This window comes from Tachypleus tridentatus, unplaced genomic scaffold (assembly GCF_004210375.1).
Source record: "Tachypleus tridentatus isolate NWPU-2018 unplaced genomic scaffold, ASM421037v1 Hic_cluster_2, whole genome shotgun sequence".
Lineage (NCBI taxonomy): Eukaryota > Metazoa > Arthropoda > Merostomata > Xiphosura > Limulidae > Tachypleus > Tachypleus tridentatus.
The window spans coordinates 44681071-44707282 of NW_027467782.1; the positions used below are offsets into that span (position 1 = coordinate 44681071).

The window sequence follows — 26212 nt, forward strand, 5'->3', positions numbered from 1 at the left end:
CAGCTGAATATTAAGTAATTTATCAATGGTCGGTTGGTTTAATCTAACATTTGTCATTTACAAGGTGTCTTAATTGTCTGCTGTTTCATCTCTACTCAGAGTAAGTTTCGCAACTCCCTAGGCAGCATGAACAAGAAGGACTTTGTCTGATTTTTCTCTGCGGCTTCAAACTTGGATGAAAGGTTACCGAAACTACAGAGAACATCAATTAGACATTCGACCATAGATCTGTTACTGAACGTACAGTTCAGTGTTGGTTCCAAAGGCTTCGACATGGAGATGAAAGTCTTGAATACCACTAAGGTTGTGGAAGGAAGCCATCCTTAGATAAAAACACATTAATGGAAGTAGCTGAGGTCCTGCCTCATCTACCTTATTCCCCTACATAATTTAACTTTATCAAGACAACTTTTTGAACAATAAATGCTTTCAAAACCAAGCAGCTGCAGAAGAAGCTTTCAGGGAGTTTATTGACCATAGAAACTCTTAATTGTACAGCAGGGACATAGACAACATCGTAACACGTTGGCATAAGTGTGTTGAGGCAAATAGCTGTTACTTTGATTAAAGCATGTTTTACAACAATGGTTTGGCCAGGCATGGCCAAACGTGTTAAGGCGTGCGACTCGTAATCTGAGGGTCGCGGGTTCGCATCCCCGTCGCGCCAAACATGCTTGCCCTTTCAGCTGTAGGAGTGTTATAATGTGACGGTCAATCGTTGGTAAAAGAGTAGTTCAAGAGTTGGCGGTGGGTGGTGATGACTAGCTGCCTTCCCTCTAGTCTTACACTACTAAATTAGGGACGACTAGCACAGATAGCCCTCGAGTAGCTTTGTGCGAAATTCCAAAAACAAACAAACAAACAAACTTTATTAATTAATCTTCAGGTGTTATCCATACTTGATTTATATACTGAGATGTCATCGTTATGGTTCAGAATATTTTGAAAACAATTTATGTTTGATACTATAATATAGAGTCAGTACTTTACAACAGATAATTATAATAATTGACAAAAATAATGAAAAATGATTCTCACACTCACTTATAAACGAAACTAAATCAGAATGAAAGAATGTGAGAATACTTTAAAACACCTAGTGTAATAATGTTATGGAGCATTTCTATACAGAAGACACAATACGAATGACGTTGAAATCCCACAATTCGGTTAATAAGAGTTGACCAAGAGGTGGTGGAAGACGATGTTGACTAGTGTATCATATCAAAATTAGAAACAGTTAATTCTAGTTTAAAATTACGTGTAGTTTTATTTCTATACGAGATAACAAAAGTTACCGAACTTTCTCAACAAGAAACTAAAATGTAAAAGTGTAATTCTTACTCTCGTGAACACATGGTGTTCATGTCTCACCTGATGGTTAACTGTAATTATAATTTATTTTGTCGGTACAAATACTCTATCTATCTATCTTTAAAATGTGTCAGCTGTTTGTTTGTTTCCTTCATTACGTTATACAGGAGACATTTTGTTTAGTTTGGAAGATGTTATACAAGACATTTAAACATTCTTACATGTATACTTGTTTACATTTAGTTAAATATTAAATATGAGCATTCTCGTTTGTGTTGCTTCAAGTTGGTTCTAATGATTAAACAATAACTCACTAAACACTCAAGCAGCAATATATTATTATGATACCTGAACGATAATTTTAAGATGTTTCTCGCTACTCTGTTGCAAGAAGGGTTGTTGTAAAACAATCACCAATAGTGGCATTATTTCAACAATATCTTCTTGTTCCTGTTCACAATGTCAAATAATTGTATCTTGTTCATATTCTGAACTGTTTGTTTTTGTAATAATAATGAATTTTAAATGGCAGACTGTGATATTTTTTGACGTAAAGAAACGACATAAATATTTGAAGACCTTTGGCTTCCTTTTTAAAAATTAGCTAGATCTGTTTAAATCATACTGTAAGGACTCTGAATAGGAACATGAAGAAAGCTAACAACGTAAGTTTCCAATTATATAATACCAAGTCCAAGGTCAACAAACAGTTAAATTTATTGGTATTACCTTCACTAGTAGACTCACATGGAATGTTTACTTTTAAGAAATATGTACCTACTCCAAATGTAAACTATCTTCGCAAAATCGACAGTTAACTGAACAGTGCAATAAATTATGTTAATATATGAAATGTGTGTAAGGTTGATATATGAATTTTGTAACCTGCAATATGTCAAACTATCTTTTGAAAATGTTCAAAGTCCTCTTAAAGTATATTCAGATTATTCTATATTATCTGGGGCTGAGCGTTTTGTTTCCAGATGTGGGCGTGAGAACTGGATTTACTGGCTCATGGTGTTTATCTACGTTCGTGTAGGTGGGTCGTTAATGAAACCTAACCACTATGAACCAACCAATCAAGAAATATTATGTATATAAAAAACGGCTGGTATGGGTAGAGAAAGCACTTAATAATTTTCTCTACAAGTTGGTTTTATCGTCATTACAGATAATCAAGAAACATTACAATCATAGTTGTTATCTTTATAACCGTTACAGTTGAAGTGTTTGTGATTTCCTTGAACATTTTCCCACCTTTCTATATACGTACATCATCATTGATGACGAAAAAACCCACTTGTAGAGAAAAATACATATGTAAAACAGCTGGCTTGGGTTGAGAAAAATTTTTTACGTAAAGGAACGAGCAACGTTTCGACCTTCTTCGGTCATAGTCATGTTCTCAAAGAAAGAAAGACGCAACTGACCAATAGATGACCACATGTTTGAAGGGAGTTGTGTAACTGAGTGTAGGAATATAAAGGGCGTGCTTAGATATTTGATTATATTTATTAATATAGGTGTAAAAAATGTTTCATTCTATTGGTTTATTTTGGGCTTGAGTTCTTGTAAAAGTAAGGCTACTTTAATTTTGCGTTTGTTTATGTTGTGTTTATTGATTTGCAGTATTCGAAAACGTGTGAAGGTGACTTTTTGTGTTATTAGAATCTGGTTTCCATTTTTCTATTTGTTTCTCCAATATAAAAGTCTTGACAGTTATCACAGGAACTCTAAAACCATGATAATAATCAAACGACATCTAGTGTATAATTTTTCAACCATACAAATTTCACTTTCTAAATACCGTTTAAAAATAAAATTAATTTTTCTTGAGAATTTTCTAATCCTTGATGTTTTCATTCTTAAAGAAATTTACATCTGACAACCAAGACCAAGACCCGAGATATCAACCAAAACACACAGAAAGAAAGTTTAACAGTAGATAGAAAAACGTTAGTTACCATGTATGTCCCGAAATATCGACTTGTAAAATGAAAACAAAATATCACTTTCTGACAGCATGATAATAAGAGTTATAAAATCAAGTACTTAAGATATGTACTTAGTATAATATTCATTAAAATTATATTATAAAGAAAAACTTTCTAATAAGATATAAATATTATAATACCCAAGACTGTTTAATTATTAGGTACTTCTGCTACATTTTATTGGAATGTAAACATGAAATGAGATTACTGTACTGAATCTTAACTATTATAGTTTTAATGGGATACACAGTTCTTAGAACATCGCAGCCAATCAGAATGACTCCATTAACAGCTGACGTCAAGAACCAAATTACAGTATTATAGAGACATGCAGAGAGATAAACACTGAGCCAGTAGGAAACTGTGAGTGAATATTTGTTATTTATATGTAAAACATTTCTGTTAACGTGGCTCATGTAGTAGTGGAATAACTATAAAACTGTAAATGGAAGTTGTGTGATTAGGGTAGAATGGATGTAAGTAGTCAAAACTGTTTGAAAACCCTCACACACAGTTTACATATAACGGATATACACATATAGTTTATATACAAATAAATTGTCTGGAACACACCTAGCTATTACAACATTAGAATAAACGAACCTCAATGAACGCTAACATAGCCACTTCTTAGATATTTTAACATAAAAACACACAACACAGGTGTCTATATAGATATTTCATTTATTTCACTAAGGTATACAGGCTGCATAGATGATTTTTCTACCCTAAATCATGTAGACGGGCTGTTTGTTACTTTGTTATACTATTAAAATTCTCACAAAGTTACACGAGAATTATCTGCGCTAGTCATCCCTAATTTAGCTGTGTGAAACCAGAAAGAAGGAAGATAATCATCACCATTCGCCGCCAACCGTTGGTTACATCTTAACTTACAAATTGTGGGATTGCCCATCTGGCCATACCGAGATTAACCGTCACTTGTAAAGCCTCTATAGATGAGAGAGCTTGCAAGATTTATCAGAGGAGGATTCGAACTCGCGACCCTAATAATTCGAGCTAAGATCGCTATCCATGTGGCCATAACGGGACGGTATACATACACTTAGTTCAGTGTGACCACATACTCCTGTTTGTCACATGACAGGAGTCATTTGTACCGTTTCGCAAAGCTCTACAGGTTCAAACATCTGAAACTCTTACCTGAGTATTTGCTATGATTAACCTGTCGTCTTCTTTACTTGTACATATTTAGAAAACTTAGAGATCAAGAAATGTTCTTCTTCAGAGGTGGTCAGAGAAATGAATTTCTCATTGTTTCGGTCGTGTTTTGTCCAAACAGAAAACAAAAATATTTTACTGTGACTTGAAACATCGTGGTTTATGTGAAGATTTATGAAAACAACCATGAATGCGACGTTCACAGGTTTGTTGGTTTTGAATGGGGAAGCTTCAAGGTAACACAGCTACAGCGGGTGTAGGAAAACACCACGATCCAGTAGATTCTATTTTCAGCAGTTCATCAGGGAACCAAACTCTCCGCTCCAGAAAAAGACACTCACGACAAAGACCGATTTATTTAACGTTATACATGAAAATACATAGATTGATAACAATGTAACGTGATATTTAACTTTGACAATATTTGACAGAAATGTTGAACTTATAGTATAATGTCTGAGTAATGATCAAACTCGTGAATAATAAAAATTGGCTTGCAATTGAAAATAGACACGAAGCGTAATACTCTAACAGTAAATATTATGACTCTCTAACAGAGGGCGTTATTTTTGAGAATTAGATATTGTGTTTTACAACAAAACATAATTAACACTCTAGTAAACCTACTGGACCCTAATGTGTATTATTTTTTTAATCTTTCATAAAAGTTTTTTTTACAATCAAACTCACATCTAAATATTAAGAACAATCTATAATGATTTAAGATAAATAAACAAAACTAGTTTATATGTGACTAACTAAAACTTATTATCAGACTTTTTTTACCAGGTAACACATTCAATACAATCAAAACACATTTTCCATTATTTACCAATAATTTAAGTTCAAGGTCCGGTTTTATTGATAGTTCAACTGTATATGTTTCAAAATAGTCTCCATACGGGAAAGTTTGTTTGAGTTGATAAAGTAGATGTGTTGTATGTTGGTTACTATAACCTTGCTATTCATTTTTCATCATCAGATACCTAAAATAAATACTAAACGACTTCCTATACATTACAATTTATATTTTGTTCACAGTTCCAACTTTTAGAGAATTCAACTGTATAGGATTCTGAATATAATTACAATAAAAAACATATCGTTATATCACAGTGTAAGAATATGTTTCGTATGTAATAACTGGTCCGTAATAATTCTGAAGATACTTCTGTATGAGAGACGTTTAATAAAACACTAAATGACTTCCTGTACTTGTTTGTTTGGTTTGTTTTGGAATAAAGCACAAATCTATTCAATGGGCTATCTGTGCTCTGCCCACAAGAGGTGACGAAACCCAGTTTTTAGCGGTATTTTCTGCACTTTAACAGGTTGGTTCTGTTTCAAGTTTCGAGTTAAGACAATTACATATAACATGCTATATAATCAAACTAAGAAACTAATTATCCGTATAATAATGATACAGTACACAGACTGCCAGCTATCAGACATAACACTATCTTTGGATCAGTAAATAAAAACTTACTAGTCTTTTAAAATGTACTATTTTACTCTTTTCTATGTGTCATGTAATTTGTAAGAGAATTATATAGAGGTCTCCAAGTTACTGTAGAAAACAACGGGTAAGTGTCGAATCCACACAAAATTGGAATCGCCTGTTTATGGAAAAAAAGTTTAATAAGAATGTGCAGATGACCTCGTAACCCCCAGAAGTGGAGATCTCTCTAAATTCCATACCTCCATGTAGTATCATAAGTTTTCTAAAGGTCAAATAATGTTGACACAACATGTTATCAGTTGAGAAAAGTTTCTCAAGTCGAATCAGGTGGCCGAAAATAGAGGGTCAGAATCTATACTGTAAGAAGAGGTATTTCATTCATGGAATCAACATTAACTTCACATGTGAACAGGAAGAAAGCAATCAAATATCATTTCTTAACCTAAAAATTACAAGAACCGACGCACAATTTAAAACAGAAATCCACCGAAAAATCGCTCATACTGGACTATACATTCCTTGGGACTCAGCACATGAAACAAAACAAAAACTCAACATACTAAGAAACCAAATAAACACAGCCATAAAACTATGTTCACCAGATAAAATTAACGATGAATTAGACAAAATAAAACAATACTTCATCAACATCAATAAGTTTCCTTCACAAACCGTAGAAAACATTATACGTACACACCCAGACAGAAAGCAAAATTAACCAACTAAAGTAAATATATCTCACGAATCAAAAAATCACGAAACCATATACTGCTGTATACCATATATTCCTGACATCAGCAAACAAATAACCAACATTTGGCAAAAACTAGTAACAAAATATGACATTCCAGTTAATACCAAATTTATTCAAAACCAGGCACTATGTAAAACTACACTTACAAACACCACACCAATATTATTTATAAAATACAATGTGATAACTGCCACGACTTCTATATTGGAGAAACAAGTAGAAAAATGGAAACCAGATTCAAAGAACACAAAAAGTCACCTTCACACGTTTTCGAACACTGTAAGTCAAATAAACACAACATAACCATAGAAAACACTCAAATACTAAATAAAGAAACAAACATAAACAAACGAAAAATTAAAGCCTTACTTGTACAACAACTTAAACCCAAAATAAACCAATACAAAGGAACGCCTTTATACTTATATTAAAAATAATAAAATAAATAAAATTATATATTCAAACATCTAACACCGCCCTCTACATTCCGACAATCAGTTACACAACTCCTTTCAAACACGTGGTCAGCTTCCGGTCAGTAACCTCTTTCCTTCTTTGTGAACCTGACGATGACCGAAGAAGGTCGAAACGTTGTTCGTTCCTCTTCGTAAAATATTTTCTCAACCCAAACGAACCATTTTTAACATATATATTTCTCTGTATAAATATTATTCATCTGTTTTGTTCAACACATTGTTTTACTTCCTGATACAACATTTAGAACACACTTAACCCTTGACGTTTCATTTACACTCCTCCATTTTCTTTTCTTGGCAGTTTGCCAGTACTCTTTCCAAACTATCGAAAGTCTTCTATATTATTCATGATACAAATATCATTATATATTAAGTTAGTTCCCGGCTTGTACAGCTGAAAGTCTGCGTGTTTACAACGCTAAAATGAGGGGTTTGATTCCCCTCTGTGGACCCAGGAGATAGCCCGATTTGGTTTTGCTATAAGAAAACACACACACACATTTTAAGTTATAAATATTTTTTCTGTCATATATCACAAATTTGAAACTATTCATATCCAGCACTTTAAATATATAATTTTTTTTATATTTCTAATAAAATTTCATCAGTCGCTTCACCATTTATCGTAAAAGAAACATCTTGAAATTAATGTTTTTTTATATTATTTAAACTGCAACGAGGACTGGATTGTTTGTTTGTTTTTTGGAATTTCGCACAAAGCTACTCGAGGGCTATCTGTGCTATCCGTCCCTAATTTAGCAGTGTAAGACTAGAGGGAAGGCAGCTAGTCATCACCACCCACCGCCAACTCTTGGGCTACTCTTTTACCAACGAATAGTGGGATTGACCGTCACATTATACGCCCCCACGGCTGGGAGGGCGAGCATGTTTAGCGCGACTCGGGCGCGAACCCGCGACCCGAGGATTACGAGTCGCACGCCTTACGCGCTTGGCCATGCCAGGCCGACGAGGACCGGAGAAAGTTCACTTGGTCTGAAAAACATTTTTTTTTTTAAATTATAGAAACTCACCGCTGTTGGAGAACAAACAATGATAGTACATTCTAATTCCTCGTCTCTATAAATTATTAATGCCATACAAGATGGACAGTCAATCATGTTTTCTTAAAGGTAATTGAAGGTGCTACTGACTGGTTTTATTCCCTGTGGTCAATAACTAAATATTAGGGACGGTGGAAAACAGTTTTATTGTTTCTTCCCTTACACAACACGTCTTATCAAGTTTATTTTGTCTTCAACATCTTGTGATTTTAAGACGTTACGTTTTGCTATTGTCGTTAAGTGCTAAAGTAAGGTTGAAAACGTTTTACCTTCACTATTTTTTTTAAATTCTTGAAGCTAAATTCTAAAACCGCTAATTCCATGCCTTCACATCGTCCCCTATGACACAGCGGTAAGTTTAAGTTGTTAGAACATTTAAAATGTGTGTATTATTCCCAAGACAGACAGACCAGTGTGGCTTTGTTCTTACAACAAACAAATAAAGTCTTCAGATATTTATACAGTTCCGTCATGTCAGAGAAATAAAACATTCTGTTGTTCATCTTTATTCTTATGAAACTCTTCAGAACCAGTGAATATTAGAAACATCACGACATGATTTAAACATATTGGTTATAATTATAGAAAACTAGATGTCCTTAATTTTATGTAACATATATGGTTATACTTTGGTTTTATTTGTAAAAAAAAAAAGATTCCAATTAATCAACGCTACCTTAATTTGCTAGTTAAAAGATTTAATAACTATTTGATAAATGAGAGAGGAAATATTAATCATGACAGCAAATAGAAAAAATACTTGATAACAAAAAAAGAAATAATTTTCTATTTACTAGATTATTACACTAGGTGACGCTCTTTTATCGTTTGTAGCTCGTAATTAAAGTTTTTATTTTCATTCAACACTAAATACATCTCTAAACTCTATTTTCTAAAATTGGTTGTCAAGTAATTATGGTAACCTATTTGACACAAACGTAAGGTAGGGGTCCAAGGTACGAGAGTAGCATACATCTCATAGTTAGAATAGAGAAAGACAGTTATACATGTCAAAGTCATGTTTCTCCGGAAAACAGATACAATTTATATCACATTCACGAAATAATGTTGTATACTATCCACTATCAGAATTAAAACATAAATACAGTTGAAGAAATGATGAAGGTAATACTGAGATACTGCCTGTAGAAGAGACCACAATGAACAGCCACGTATTGAAACAGTACGTAGAGAGAAATGGCTACTTTTGTGTAAAATACCTCAAGAGCCACTCGCCCCCCTGCTTCAGTCTGTCCAGTAAAAGCAACAACGTCACTGATTCCTCCCCTCTGATTGGTTGATGGGTTTTCCTGCATTACATTAAACATCCAGAAATATTTGAGATTGTTAAACAATTTTACATATTATCCCTCTTCAACCGCTTTGTGGTTGATACAGTATTTTTGCAGGAGCTCCTTTTGCTTCTCGGAGGGTCCACTTTTCGTTTTCCTCTCGCTATCCTGTCCGTTCCTTCTGGTCGTTTGGCACGACGCGTGCACGGGGTGTGGGGAATCCTCTTTCACCCGCATTTTAATGGCACCATCCTCGCGTTACATAGTGATGCTGAGGGGCGGGTTGTGTGCGTTGATGTTTTCGCTGGGGGGTCGTAAGAATCGTCTTGTCAATGTCTAAGCGCTTGCACAGTCTGGGGAGCGGGAGGTTTTCTTCTCGGGCTTGGAAGGTTCATGGTTACACAGGCCGATATCGTCCTTGGTGGCGACTTCAACTGCGTCTTGGGGTCTCATCTCGACAAGATTAGGGGTGATCCTCTTTCTGGTGTTCGGTGTACGTGGTCTCTGTGTGCAGTGCTGTCGGATTTCGACTTTCCCGATGTTTGGCGTGTGCTGTGTGGGTCTGCTTTTGTGGCAACTTGGACTGGTTAGGGCGTTTCTTGTCATCTTGACAGGTTATATGTAACACCTGGCCATCGGCAGAGCCTCAGTGGAGCTGCAGTTCACCAGGTTGGGAATGTCTCGTTTAACGTGTCCGACCATCGGGCACTTCTCACCTCATTCTGGGATTTTGTCCCCGTTTTTCGGGGTCCTGATGTGTGGAGCCTCAACGTCTGCCTCCTTGCTGAGGATGAGGTTGGAGACAAATTGATTGTTCTTGTATGGAGGCTTTGCTCTCTCAAGTCTGTCACTGGGCCCTGGGAGCAGGTCTGAAGCCTCCTTGTTGAGGCAAGCTGGCATGCGCCGCCTGGCGTTGCGAGAAACTCAGGGTGTCTTGGCTGCATTACTCCGTGGCAGGCCGATGGATCGCTAGGTCCTCTCAGACATCGAGAACCTACGCATGGTTATTTTGTGAGATCTGTATATATAAATTTTAGAGTATAGAATATTAAAAATAGTGGAATGTCTTGTTATAATGTTATTTTGTTCTTGACTGAAACTGTGGGGACTTACCGAAATGTTATCGAATATACAGAAAATTGTGTTTGCTGTCATGTTCCTCTTACCCATTATTGTTTCACTGGACGTGGAGGAAATGTAGGAAGCTGGTGGTTCAAAATGTTAAATAAAACGATTAACGCTGATGATACTTGAGTATTCACTTGTAATGGTATTATCATTACAAAATATAAACCAAAATTGTATTTTTAATATGCTGGATATGGAGTGTTTCCCATTTGTAAATTATGAAAACAAAGAGTTGTAAAACAGTTAATATATAAAGATATTTGTGATACAAAAGTGTAAAATACGTTCGAAACGATGAAGACAGTTCTGGCAAACTTCCAATAAAACTAAGTACAAGTGTGACAGTGTACAGACAAGGGCTGAAACACGCGTGTTATAAATATGTATCAGGAAGTACAACAACGTGTTCAGCAAAACAGATATGTGGAAATTATGCTGAATAAGTAATATAAAACAGTTGAATCGTATGAATTATATGAACGTTTATATACATTATTGGGACTAACACGAGAATTCATGAAACTTATTATTGTATTTAAAATTGTATAAAACAAATTAAAATTGAAAAAAAAGATGGTTAGTTAACACATTGACTGCCAATTCAAGACAACAGTGGATTATGCGATTGTACTGCCCTCTAAGCTTTAACACAATATTTTGACCCTGTTGGACAGTGAGAAGGAGATTTTTTAATGTGTTTACATGAATACTTACCTTTATTTAATGAATAAAAATTCATTACATTATAGTGAATAATATGTCCACCAGAGTTTACAAAACAGATATTTTACAGAAGTAGACATGTCTCTCTAGATATTGTTGTAACAAATTGTTTCATCATCTATTTGTTCACTATGGTCTCTTGCACGTATTATCAGTTTGCCAGTGTTAACTTCACCTGAACATATAACGCTTTTCACCCCTGGAGCAACTGGTGAACATATCAACTCATGTAAATATGTAAGCATAATTATAACCCTTGGAAAAGGTGAGAATGACCAATGTAAACTTCCTGGACGAATGGTGAAGATATTTTTATTTTTAGTAACAGTCTTTATTAAATAAGAAAGAGTTTAGAGGTTACAGCCTAAAGTTAAAGACTAATTTCAAATGTTTTTAAAACATCAAGTTGAAGAACAACAACATAATGACAAATGTGTTAAAGACAAGAAGAACAGAGCAGGTCAAAGTACAATAAATGTGAAGCAACGCACGACATATAAGGAATATAAACATTAGATGTTGTTTTATTATATTATGAAGGAATTGAATTTGGAGGAAAGAAACTGATACCAAAAAAGTGGATTTCAAACCAAAGTTGCTGGTGTTGGAGAAATGTATTCCTTGGATAAAAAATATCTTTAAATCTCTGAATCTGGGTTGAAGGAAAGAAATGTTTTAAATAAAAATAAAAACTTTAAAATCAAACATTAAAGAAAAGGAAGGAAGATTATTAGTGAAAACTGTTACACCAGACACTTTAAACTGATGTAAAGAAATTAGTGTCTCAACTATTTGTTGTACAAAAACGATATGAAATTTTGAGTTTAAATAAAAGAAAATTGTCTGAAATACTACTTGTATTCATCTGTGGAGCGCTATACTTTCGCCATCTTGAAAGCAAGAAAAATGAAACTTGATATATTTTTTTAAATTTATAAGTTAAGTTGACACATATAATAATTAATAATTTTTATTCAAAATATGTAATAAAACTCGGATGTAAACGTAAGTTTATTATTGAACCATTAAAGTAATCAAATTCCTCAACATTCTACCTATACAGTACAGTGGAACTGGTAGTTTAGTATAAAATATATCCCAAGATTTATCTGATATTCAGTATTCTATTTTTATCTAACAATTAGCTTGGATATATTCTATATTCCATAGTTCTAGCAGATATCAGTGTTAGGAATTGATGACGTCATGATCTATAGATTGTTTTAGATTGTTGATGTTACTCTTAAATATATGAACTGTTTGTTCGTTTATGAGCTTAGTTTGCACATTCGGCTTATAAATAACATTATTTATTCTAATAAAATTAATTACAGACCATTTTCAAGTGCTATTTTTCCAGGAGATTTTTTGTTTGTGCATGAAAAAGGTTTAGCTAAATATAAAAGAAAATGCAAAGCTCAACCCTGTTAAACACCATATAATATAATACCATCAGCTACAAACGTCTGTGTTATCCTGTCTGTTAAACACCATATAATACCTTTAGCTACAAACGTCTATGTTATCCTGTCTGTTAAACACCATATAATACCTTCAGCTACAAACGTCTGTGTTATCCTGTCTGCTATATCGTGATGTAAAAGTTCAAATAGGAATTAATAATATACTCCTCACAGACACTGGATGCAACTTTTCGGACTTCCGTATATTTTGATTTCTCAGGATGTCTCTCTGAATTCCTTGTAAACAGACATTAATGGTGTTTGACAAATGTGTAGAGAAACATGAAGGGGGGAGGTCTAGAAATTTAATGTACAAAACATTCCTTTAATGGAAATTTCCCCCCGCAGTGTGTGTAGCGCAGATAATATATTGCCCCCCGCTAATATAGCGGTATGTTTACGGATTTACAACGTTAACATCAGGGGTTCGATTCCCCTAGGTGGGCTCAGAAGATAGCCCGATCTTAAGAAAATACACACCCACTCACAGACCCATCAGGTGTAATTTTGTCGGTGGTGGAAGAAAAGTCTACACCCTTGTTCTTGTACCATTACCTCAGGTTATGAATGTCTGACAGTTGGACTAAACCCGGTATATTCCGACAGTTAGGAAGGAAGGTGGTTTTTTACAAGCTGTCTAAGATTTCAAAAGTAGGGACAGCTAGCTTCGTACGAAATTAACAAATGAAAAAGAACATATTAGTGCACTAAAACTCTTACAGATGGCGTAATTATAGAAACAAAAACAGTAATTAAAAATGTATCGTTTTTTAAGGTTTTTAAATAATCGAATGACACTTCAATTTTCGTACTGCCCTCTACCTTTTAAAAAGCAATTTTTGAAGTTAACCTAAGAAGTTTTGACGCTTTAAGTTTCCAAGATGGTAAATTCTAGAGGCTAACACAATATTTACAACAATTGTTAGATTTCTACAAAACATTTCAAAAGCAATTTCTAGTGAAATATTTTATTCGGAATTTTTATCATTAAGTGTAAACAGAAATAACAAGTGGCATGTGATGTGTGAGGTAAATTATCGCGCTAACAGCTAAGCAAGAGAGGATTCAATCAGTTATTAAAACTAAATTATTAGTAGAAACAAAAAGTGTTATAAAAGTTTTATTTTTGGTAAATGTTAAATATAGATGCTCATCATGGTTCATATTATAAGTACTATTGTATATTTTTAATATTCACTGCTTGTGAAGATTTTCTTGTTTCATACTAATAAAGATATACGACAAAATGTTTTGTTACTGTGACAGAACAGTATAAATATCTGAACACTTTGTTTGTTATAAGAACAAAGTCACAATGGTGTTTCTGTTGTGTAACTACTTAAACTTATGCTGTACTCTAGGGAGCTGTGTGAAGGTGTTGAGTCAGCCGTTTTAGAATTTAGCTTCATGAATTAAAAAAAGGCCCGGCATGGACAGGTGGTTAAGGCGTTCGGCTCATAATATAAGGGTCGAATCCCCGTCGCACCAAATGTGCTCGCCCTTTCAGCCGCAGGGGCGTTATACAGTGACGATCAATCCCACTACTCGTTGTTAAAGAACAATCTAAGAGTTGGTGGTGGGGGTGATAACTAGCTGTCTTCCCCCTTAGTCTTATACTACTTAATTAGGGACAGCTAGCACAGATAACCCTCGTGTAGCTTTGCGAAAAATTCCAAAAGAAACAAGCGACTGCCGACCTATTTTTATTATACACTAGTTTGATCATTACAGAGATATTATGTTCAACAGTTCTATCACGTATTGTTAATGTTAAATATGTTCTTATCACGTTACATTGTTATCAATCTGGGTATTGTTGGGTATAACGTTAAAAAAATCAATCTTTGTGATGAGAGTTGTTTTTTTTTCTGAAGCGGAGAGTTTGGTTCCCTGATAAGCGCGTGAGAACAGAATGTCCTGGCTCATGGTGTTTTTTCACACGTTCTATACCTGGGTTACTTTGAAATCTTGCCACTTAAAACCAACGTTTCAACGTTACTTTCATAGTTGTTTACAAAAATCTTCACCCGAGCCACTAGGTAACTGAAGACATTAAAATATTTTTGTTTTTTATTTCCACACAAAAACAACATCAAAATGATGAGAAACTTTGTCCTCTGAGAACCTCAGAAGAAGAAAATTTTGTAATCTCTAAATTTTCTAAATATGTACAAGTAAAGAAGACAACAGATTAACCATAATAAATAATTAGATAAGAGTTTCACATGTTTGGAACTGTAGTGTATCATAAAACTGTACAAATGACTTCTGTCATGTGACAAACAAGAGTATGTCGTCACACTGAACTAAGTGTATGTATACCGTCCTGATACGGCTAGGTGGTGAGTGACTCGAGTTCTTTAGGTAACGAGTATGAATCCTCCACTCATGAAACTTGTTTGCCCATTCAGCTAAAGATGCGTTATAAGTAACGGTTGATCGCAGAATTTGTAAATAAAAAAGTAACTAACAGTTGATGGTGGATGGTGATGGCTATTAGCCTTCCTTCTTATCTCACACAGGTAACTTAAGGACGGCTAGCGCAGATAATTCTCGTATAAATTTGTGGGAAATTTAAAAGTTAAACAAAGAAACAGACAGCGTGTCAACATAATTAGGATATAAAAATCATTTAGTTAGCCTGTATACTTATGGTTAAATAAATGTCTTTATAGACACCTGTCTGTTCTAAAGTTAAAATAACTACGTTTTACCTATAATATCGCACATCGAAGCTCGTTTGTTCTAATGTTACAATAGCTACGTGTGTTCCACACGATTTATTGATATATAAACCATTTGTGAATATACATGAAACACAAATTGTTTTCCACTACTTACATGTTACTATCCATTCTACCCCAATCACACAACTTCATTACCACTTACAGTTTTAGTCTTTCCACCACTACATGAGCCACTTTAGCAGCCACTTATGTAAATAACAAATAATCACTCACTGTTTCCTATTGCCTCAATCTGTCTCTCTACATGTTTCTATAATATTGTAATATATTCTTGACGTCAACTGTTACTGGAATCATTCTGATTGGTTGTGATGTTCTCAGAACTGTGCATCTCATTAAAAATACGACTATATAAGCTGAGTATCAGGACCCTAGTCTAACTGTATATTTACACTTTGATAACACGTAGTTGAAGTACCTAATAATTGAACACTCCTTGGTAATATAATTTTTATATCTTGTTTGAGAGTATTTCTTTATAATAGTAATTATAATGAATATTAAACAAAGTACAGATCTTAAGTACTTATTTGAATAATTATTTTTATCATGTTAACACAAACTAATATTTTGTTTTCATTTCAAAAGTCGATATTTTAACACAGGCATGATAACTTCAACGTTTTTCTATTCATTGTTAAACTTTAATTCTGTGTGTTTTGGTTGATCGATCTGGTATTGTTCTTAGATATAAACTTTCTTTAATAAAGAAGTTTTTACTTTCATGTTTTATTAAGTTCGAGAAACCTCCAAGAAAAGAAAAAAATCGATATAAAATTATTTTTGTTGTTAAACGGTATTTACAAAATGTAATTTTTATCATATAGAAATCTTTCATTAGATGTTGTCCAGTTATTGTAATGGTTTCAGTGTTCCTGTGATAAATCGGGAACTTGTTTCTTCTGTAACTCTCTACTTCCGTTTATAAAAACTACCTCTGTTATCATATATCTGGAGCTAGTAAGATATAGAATTCATGTGCTGTACTAAGTGTCGATCTTTTATTTTAGGCTTTGTTAAAAGTCACATTTCACTAACCACATTAATACTGATTTTAACAGATCAGAGAAATGAAGACTACAACAATTATTATACTTTTGATGTTTACAACACTGTTGGAATCAACTCCAGGTGAGAGTATGAATTCTTTGACACCAAATTCATACAAAAAGTTTAAATGGTATGATAGAAATATCAATTATAAGTTACGTTTGTCTTTATCGTTTAAGAAACTGCCACAATGTTTATTTCTTCTTATAAACGGAATGTAACATAATATTTAATGAAAGTAAGTTTATAACAACGACGTGTATCCAAACATTCGAATATTGTCTATAATGAAAGAATGTAATAAATAATACTTCTCTTGACGACTATATATTTCACAGCAATTTAAAGTGAGAAATTAAATTATTTCAAAATGATTACATGTGTAAAACAGCAACGCAGGGTGACACAACCATGCATTTTTATAAAATTTGTTCTTATAACTTTTGAAGTAAATATTTTAATTTAAATTGCATTTGTTGCTACAACTGAATATCAAACTGAAAGTAAGTAATATAGACAATAATATAACAGATAACTGTTTCATATACGTTTGTTGTAAATTAACGAGTGTATAAAATACTAATTACATTAATACGACAGCTGTTTATATGATTGGTCTTGTGCTGTGGTCTTTTTTTTTTATGACATACAATCCACAGCATTGAGAACAATATACCGTATTCTATACAATGTAATACGCACATATTTTCTTTAAAAAATCTTAAAATCCCCCATGAGTGTCCCAAGATAAGAGTGATGGGTTAAGACAAGAGGTTAGCTTGGGATCTACTCAAATCGGCCTCTCATACAGATCATAATGTCACTACTTACTAACTACAAGTATCTTCAGTAGTATAAAACAATTGAACTAATATTGTCGATATACTGTGGAATATATTATGTCTTTACTCAGTAAATTGAAGAAAATCAAGGATATATTAAAGTGTTAGTTATAAAGTCAATTTTTTATTAGAATTCTGTCACAAATTAGGGTTCGTCTTCCACGATGTAGCCTCTAACTAAAGCGTAAAATACGGTATTTAATGTGCAAGCTAACCAACGGAGAATCACTTTAATGTGTTTTTATAGAGAAATTTTATGTACTTTTAGTGACGCAACGGAAAGTTGAAATTTGATATAAGATACTGTTCTGGAAACAAGAAAGTAGATTGGTTTATACATTAATAATAATAGATTTTTACTGACAAACTAGTCAAATTAACGTAACTGTTAAAGATGACTATTTTTTGTGACGTGTTCTGTAACATCAACGGTTGATCTTGGTATTGACGTAATTTTAATAGTTTCATGAATATAATGTTTATTAGCTAGGCTTCACAAGTAGATAAACAGTGACGATTTAAAAATCATTATAAAATATTACAGGCGATATATATTCTAATGACGTCACTTTGTTTACTACCTGAACTAGTGGGGAATTTCCGAAATGGCATCGCATGTCCAACAAATTTTGTTCACTGTGATGTTCCTCCTTCATATTGTTGTCCTAATGGTCATGGAGCTGGAGGTGGATTTCTAGGTGCACTTGGTGGAGGTGGAGCTATAGGTATATTTGGAAGTAGACGTTTTGGAATTTGAATTGCAGGAAGCATATGGTTTAAAGTGAAGAAGGAAGCGATATATTCTGAGGATACTTTAGTATCCATATGAAATTTTGTTGTCAATAAAAATATATAATAAAAATAATTATTGTGTTTGTTTGTTATTAAGTTCAAAACTGACACATGTGTATTTTAGTTATGACCACACCAAGGATCGAAACTTGAATTTTAACTTCATAAGATTTCGATGTTATCAGTTTCTCAACTGAAGTTAAGTGACTTTTAAGCTTTTAACCAAGTAGTTGCCAATAAAATATTTAAAAACATGTTTCGAAATATAAATATGTTGTTTTTTTTATAAGAACAAAGCCACACTGGTCTATCTGCTTTGTTCACTTGTGAATAATACACCGCATTTGAACGTTGTAACTACATAAACTTACCGCTGTGCCATAGGAGACTATGTGAAGACGATGGGTTAGCTGTTTTAGAATTTAGTTTCATGAATTAAACAAATAGTAGAAGTAAAACGTGTGTATTGAACCCATCGTTTATTCTTAACGACAATAGCAACACTTAACGACTTGTGAATGAAAAAGGTTTGGATGAAGACAAAAAACAATTCATATCATGTGAAGAAACACTAAAGCTGATGTTGAATTCCTTAGCACTGGGAAGAGAGCGATTGAAGAACAATACTTAACGTAACACTGATAACTTTCCACGCTTACATGGTAGATTCTAGAAGTTAATAAAGTATTTACAAAACCAACAGATTTTAACAAACGTTGTTGTTTGGAGTTTGTCGCTGGAGGACCTAGAGTAGGAACTGAAAATAGTTTACACATGGAAACGTTTCTTCAGACACTGACCACATGTATATAATTCGACATACATAAGTGTGAAATAGTACATTTTAAAGGATTTGTGAGTTTTCATTTACTGAACCAAATACAGTGTAATGTCTTATAATGGGTAGCAAGTTTAATGTGTTATTATTATACGGATAATAAGTTTCTGAGTTTGGTTATACAGCAAGTTACATGTGATTATCTTAATGCCGGAACATGAAATAAAACCAATGTGTTAAAGTACAAAAAGCACCGCTTAAAACCGGGATTCGATACCCATGGTGGGCATAGCACAGGTAGCCCATTGTATAACATTGTGCTTATTTCCAAAACAAACCAAACAAACAAGTACAGGAAGTCATCTGGTATTTAATTAAACATCTCTCATACAGAAGTATCTACAGTATTATTATGCACCAGTTATTACATACAAAACATATTCTTACACTGTGATATAACGATGTGTTTTTCTGATGTTAGTCTATTTAGAATCCTATACAGTTGAAAAGTTGATACTATAAACAAAATATAAATTACAAAGAATAGAAAGTCGTTTAGTATCTTATTTTATGTAACTAATGATGAATAATAAATAGCAGTGTTAATTAGAGTGTAGTGATTAACCACAGACAATATATCTACTTTATTAAGTAACGAGACACTTTAAGGTTAGGAGTCTATTTTAAAACATATATAGTTGAACTGTCAATAAAGATGAACCTTGAACTTCAATTATTGGTAAATAATGGAAAATGTGTTTTTCATTGTATTGAATGTCTTACGCAGTAAAAATGTCTGATACTAAGATGTTTAAAATTAATGTTATTATTTAGTCACATATAAACTAGTGTTGCTTATTTATCTTAAATCATTATAGTTTGTTGTTAATATTCTGATGTATTTTATTGTTAAACTATTAATCAAAAATAAATAATATTTGATACACTTTGTAGTGCTGAAGATTTAGTAGATGTTGTTATACACTATCAGTAATTGTCTACACTAGCGCTCTCTGTGAAACACTTATAATATATACCATTAAAATATTACGCTTCATGTGCAAACCAATTTATATTTTACATAATTTTATCAGCAGACAGACATTATACTATATGTTCAATAGTTCTATCAAATATTGTTAATGTTAAATATGTTCTTATCACGTTATATTGTTAACAACCTATGTATTGTCGTGTATAACTTCAATTAAATCGATCTTTGTTGTGATCATCTTTTCTGGGACGGAGAATTCGATTTCCAGGAGAGGGCATTAGAACTAGATCTACTGGCTCGTGGTGTTTTCTCACGTGCGCTGTTGCTGTGTTGTCTGCTAGTTTTACGACTCAGAACCAACAAATCAACAAATATTACAATCTTATTTGTTTTTATAAATCTTCAAATAATCCACACAAACATCGATGTTACTGTACCCATCAAAATATTTTTGTTTTCCATTTTCACAAAACACGAGCAAAACTCGGTTCTCTGACAACCTCAGAACAAGAAAATTTCTTAATATCTGAGTAAGTTCATCGGTTCAAACGTCTTCTGCCATGTGAGAAAGAGAAGTATCTCGTTACTGTTGACGAAGTGTATGTCTACCGGCACAGTATGGTCATGAGGTAATCTGAGTGTAATACAGGTCACACCAAGCATTCTGCCATGTAAGAAAGAGAAGTATCTCGTTACTGTTGACGAAGTGTATGTCTACCGGCACAGTATGGTCATGAGGTAATCTGAGTGTAATACAGGTCACACCAAGCATTCTGCCATGTAAGAAAGAGAAGTATCTCGTTACTGTTGACGAAGTGTATGTCTACCGGCACAGTATGGTCATGAGGTAATCTGAGTGTAATACAGGTCACACCAAGCATTCTGCCATGTAAGAAAGAGAAGTATCTCGTTACTGTTGACGAAGTGTATGTCTACCGGCACAGTATGGTCATGAGGTAATCTGAGTGTAATACAGGTCACACCAAGCATGCTGCCATGTAAGAAAGAGAAGTATCTCGTTACTGTTGACGAAGTGTATGTCTACCGGTACAGTATGGTCATGAGGTAATCTGAGTGTAATACAGGTCACACCAAGCATTCTGTCATGTAAGAAAGAGAAGTATCTCGTTACTGTTGACGAAGTGTATGTCTACCGGCACAGTATGGTCATGAGGTAATCTGAGTGTAATACAGGTCACACCAAGCATTCTGTCATGTAAGAAAGAGAAGTATCTCGTTACTGTTGACGAAGTGTATGTCTACCGGCACAGTATGGTCATGAGGTAATCTGAGTGTAATACAGGTCACACCAAGCATTCTGCCATGTAAGAAAGAGAAGTATCTCGTTACTGTTGACGAAGTGTATGTCTACCGGCACAGTATGGTCATGAGGTAATCTGAGTGTAATACAGGTCACACCAAGCATTCTGTCATGTAAGAAAGAGAAGTATCTCGTTACTGTTGACGAAGTGTATGTCTACCGGCACAGTATGGTCATGAGGTAATCTGAGTGTAATACAGGTCACACCAAGCATTCTGTCATGTAAGAAAGAGAAGTATCTCGTTACTGTTGACGAAGTGTATGTCTACCGGCACAGTATGGTCATGAGGTAATCTGAGTGTAATACAGGTCACACCAAGCATTCTGTCATGTAAGAAAGAGAAGTATCTCGTTACTGTTGACGAAGTGTATGTCTACCGGCACAGTATGGTCATGAGGTAATCTGAGTGTAATACAGGTCACACCAAGCATTCTGCCATGTAAGAAAGAGAAGTATCTCGTTACTGTTGACGAAGTGTATGTCTACCGGCACAGTATGGTCATGAGGTAATCTGAGTGTAATACAGGTCACACCAAGCATTCTGCCATGTAAGAAAGAGAAGTATCTCGTTACTGTTGACGAAGTGTATGTCTACCGGCACAGTATGGTCATGAGGTAATCTGAGTGTAATACAGGTCACACCAAGCATTCTGTCATGTAAGAAAGAGAAGTATCTCGTTACTGTTGACGAAGTGTATGTCTACCGGCACAGTATGGTCATGAGGTAATCTGAGTGTAATACAGGTCACACCAAGCATTCTGTCATGTAAGAAAGAGAAGTATCTCGTTACTGTTGACGAAGTGTATGTCTACCGGCACAGTATGGTCATGAGGTAATCTGAGTGTAATACAGGTCACACCAAGCATTCTGTCATGTAAGAAAGAGAAGTATCTCGTTACTGTTGACGAAGTGTATGTCTACCGGCACAGTATGGTCATGAGGTAATCTGAGTGTAATACAGGTCACACCAAGCATTCTGTCATGTAAGAAAGAGAAGTATCTCGTTACTGTTGACGAAGTGTATGTCTACCGGCACAGTATGGTCATGAGGTAATCTGAGTGTAATACAGGTCACACCAAGCATTCTGTCATGTAAGAAAGAGAAGTATCTCGTTACTGTTGACGAAGTGTATGTCTACCGGCACAGTATGGTCATGAGGTAATCTGAGTGTAATACAGGTCACACCAAGCATTCTGTCATGTAAGAAAGAGAAGTATCTCGTTACTGTTGACGAAGTGTATGTCTACCGGCACAGTATGGTCATGAGGTAATCTGAGTGTAATACAGGTCACACCAAGCATTCTGCCATGTAAGAAAGAGAAGTATCTCGTTACTGTTGACGAAGTGTATGTCTACCGGCACAGTATGGTCATGAGGTAATCTGAGTGTAATACAGGTCACACCAAGCATGCTGCCATGTAAGAAAGAGAAGTATCTCGTTACTGTTGACGAAGTGTATGTCTACCGGCACAGTATGGTCATGAGGTAATCTGAGTGTAATACAGGTCACACCAAGCATTCTGCCATGTAAGAAAGAGAAGTATCTCGTTACTGTTGACGAAGTGTATGTCTACCGGCACAGTATGGTCATGAGGTAATCTGAGTGTAATACAGGTCACACCAAGCATTCTGTCATGTAAGAAAGAGAAGTATCTCGTTACTGTTGACGAAGTGTATGTCTACCGGCACAGTATGGTCATGAGGTAATCTGAGTGTAATACAGGTCACACCAAGCATTCTGTCATGTAAGAAAGAGAAGTATCTCGTTACTGTTGACGAAGTGTATGTCTACCGGCACAGTATGGTCATGAGGTAATCTGAGTGTAATACAGGTCACACCAAGCATTCTGTCATGTAAGAAAGAGAAGTATCTCGTTACTGTTGACGAAGTGTATGTCTACCGGCACAGTATGGTCATGAGGTAATCTGAGTGTAATACAGGTCACACCAAGCATTCTGCCATGTAAGAAAGAGAAGTATCTCGTTACTGTTGACGAAGTGTATGTCTACCGGCACAGTATGGTCATGAGGTAATCTGAGTGTAATACAGGTCACACCAAGCATTCTGCCATGTAAGAAAGAGAAGTATCTCGTTACTGTTGACGAAGTGTATGTCTACCGGCACAGTATGGTCATGAGGTAATCTGAGTGTAATACAGGTCACACCAAGCATTCTGCCATGTAAGAAAGAGAAGTATCTCGTTACTGTTGACGAAGTGTATGTCTACCGGCACAGTATGGTCATGAGGTAATCTGAGTGTAATACAGGTCACACCAAGCATTCTGTCATGTAAGAAAGAGAAGTATCTCGTTACTGTTGACGAAGTGTATGTCTACCGGCACAGTATGGTCATGAGGTAATCTGAGTGTAATACAGGTCACACCAAGCATTCTGTCATGTAAGAAAGAGAAGTATCTCGTTACTGTTGACGAAGTGTATGTCTACCGGCACAGTATGGTCATGAGGTAATCTGAGTGTAATACAGGTCACACCAAGCATTCTGTCATGTAAGAAAGAGAAGTATCTCGTTACTGTTGACGAAGTGTATGTCTACCGGCACAGTATGGTCATGAGGTAATCTGAGTGTAATACAGGTCACACCAAGCATTCTGTCATGTAAGAAAGAGAAGTATCTCGTTACTGTTGACGAAGTGTATGTCTACCGGCACAGTATGGTCATGAGGTAATCTGAGTGTAATACAGGTCACACCAAGCATTCTGTCATGTAAGAAAGAGAAGTATCTCGTTACTGTTGACGAAGTGTATGTCTACCGGCACAGTATGGTCATGAGGTAATCTGAGTGTAATACAGGTCACACCAAGCATTCTGTCATGTAAGAAAGAGAAGTATCTCGTTACTGTTGACGAAGTGTATGTCTACCGGCACAGTATGGTCATGAGGTAATCTGAGTGTAATACAGGTCACACCAAGCATTCTGCCATGTAAGAAAGAGAAGTATCTCGTTACTGTTGACGAAGTGTATGTCTACCGGCACAGTATGGTCATGAGGTAATCTGAGTGTAATACAGGTCACACCAAGCATTCTGCCATGTAAGAAAGAGAAGTATCTCGTTACTGTTGACGAAGTGTATGTCTACCGGTACAGTATGGTCATGAGGTAATCTGAGTGTAATACAGGTCACACCAAGCATTCTGTCATGTAAGAAAGAGAAGTATCTCGTTACTGTTGACGAAGTGTATGTCTACCGGCACAGTATGGTCATGAGGTAATCTGAGTGTAATACAGGTCACACCAAGCATTCTGTCATGTAAGAAAGAGAAGTATCTCGTTACTGTTGACGAAGTGTATGTCTACCGGCACAGTATGGTCATGAGGTAATCTGAGTGTAATACAGGTCACACCAAGCATTCTGTCATGTAAGAAAGAGAAGTATCTCGTTACTGTTGACGAAGTGTATGTCTACCGGCACAGTATGGTCATGAGGTAATCTGAGTGTAATACAGGTCACACCAAGCATTCTGTCATGTAAGAAAGAGAAGTATCTCGTTACTGTTGACGAAGTGTATGTCTACCGGCACAGTATGGTCATGAGGTAATCTGAGTGTAATACAGGTCACACCAAGCATTCTGTCATGTAAGAAAGAGAAGTATCTCGTTACTGTTGACGAAGTGTATGTCTACCGGTACAGTATGGTCATGAGGTAATCTGAGTGTAATACAGGTCACACCAAGCATTCTGTCATGTAAGAAAGAGAAGTATCTCGTTACTGTTGACGAAGTGTATGTCTACCGGCACAGTATGGTCATGAGGTAATCTGAGTGTAATACAGGTCACACCAAGCATTCTGTCATGTAAGAAAGAGAAGTATCTCGTTACTGTTGACGAAGTGTATGTCTACCGGCACAGTATGGTCATGAGGTAATCTGAGTGTAATACAGGTCACACCAAGCATTCTGTCATGTAAGAAAGAGAAGTATCTCGTTACTGTTGACGAAGTGTATGTCTACCGGCACAGTATGGTCATGAGGTAATCTGAGTGTAATACAGGTCACACCAAGCATTCTGCCATGTAAGAAAGAGAAGTATCTCGTTACTGTTGACGAAGTGTATGTCTACCGGCACAGTATGGTCATGAGGTAATCTGAGTGTAATACAGGTCACACCAAGCATTCTGTCATGTAAGAAAGAGAAGTATCTCGTTACTGTTGACGAAGTGTATGTCTACCGGCACAGTATGGTCATGAGGTAATCTGAGTGTAATACAGGTCACACCAAGCATTCTGTCATGTAAGAAAGAGAAGTATCTCGTTACTGTTGACGAAGTGTATGTCTACCGGCACAGTATGGTCATGAGGTAATCTGAGTGTAATACAGGTCACACCAAGCATTCTGTCATGTAAGAAAGAGAAGTATCTCGTTACTGTTGACGAAGTGTATGTCTACCGGCACAGTATGGTCATGAGGTAATCTGAGTGTAATACAGGTCACACCAAGCATTCTGTCATGTAAGAAAGAGAAGTATCTCGTTACTGTTGACGAAGTGTATGTCTACCGGCACAGTATGGTCATGAGGTAATCTGAGTGTAATACAGGTCACACCAAGCATTCTGTCATGTAAGAAAGAGAAGTATCTCGTTACTGTTGACGAAGTGTATGTCTACCGGCACAGTATGGTCATGAGGTAATCTGAGTGTAATACAGGTCACACCAAGCATTCTGCCATGTAAGAAAGAGAAGTATCTCGTTACTGTTGACGAAGTGTATGTCTACCGGCACAGTATGGTCATGAGGTAATCTGAGTGTAATACAGGTCACACCAAGCATTCTGTCATGTAAGAAAGAGAAGTATCTCGTTACTGTTGACGAAGTGTATG

The 26212-nt window shown here is 35.3% G+C and overlaps 1 long non-coding RNA gene across 1 annotated transcript; it reads left to right on the forward strand.

The window, feature by feature from the left end:
* The first annotated feature begins 15944 nt into the window (after positions 1-15944).
* LOC143242493 (uncharacterized) lies at positions 15945-18350 on the forward strand. Its single transcript, XR_013022819.1, has 3 exons — positions 15945-16032; positions 16655-16724; positions 18076-18350. It is a non-coding gene; the product is annotated as an uncharacterized LOC143242493 (long non-coding RNA).
* The last annotated feature ends 7862 nt before the right edge of the window (positions 18351-26212 follow it).